The sequence below is a fragment of the Rutidosis leptorrhynchoides genome, chromosome 7, assembly GCF_046630445.1.
Source record: "Rutidosis leptorrhynchoides isolate AG116_Rl617_1_P2 chromosome 7, CSIRO_AGI_Rlap_v1, whole genome shotgun sequence".
NCBI classification, from domain to species: Eukaryota; Viridiplantae; Streptophyta; class Magnoliopsida; order Asterales; family Asteraceae; genus Rutidosis; species Rutidosis leptorrhynchoides.
In genome coordinates, this window is record NC_092339.1 from 39139917 (window position 1) to 39140483 (window position 567).

Here is a 567-nt window from a genome sequence, read left to right on the forward strand (position 1 = left end):
GACACTTAGCATAATTGTTAACAAAGTATTAAAACCTTGTTACAGTTTAAGTCCCCAATTAGTTGGAATATTTGACTTCGGATATAAGGATAATTTGACGAGGACACTCGCACTTTATATTTATGACTGATGGACTGTTATGGACTAAAACCAGACGGACATATTAAATAATCCAGGACAAAGGACAATTAACCCATGGGAATAAAACTAAAATCAACACGTCAAACATCATGATTATGGAAGTTTAAATAAGCATAATTCCTTTATTTTCATATTTAATCGCACTTCTAATTATCGCACTTTTATTTTATTATCATTGTATTTAATTGCACTTTTAATTATCGTACTCTTTAATTATCGTAATTTTATTTTATCGCACTTTTATTTATCGCAATTTCATTATCGTTATTTACTTTACGCTTTAAATTAAGTTATATTTATTTTTAATATTTTACATTAGGTTTTAACTGCGACTAAAGTTTTTAAAATCGACAAACCGGTCATTAAACGGTAAAAACCCCCCTTTTATAATAATAATACTACTTATATATTTTTGTATTTTTACAA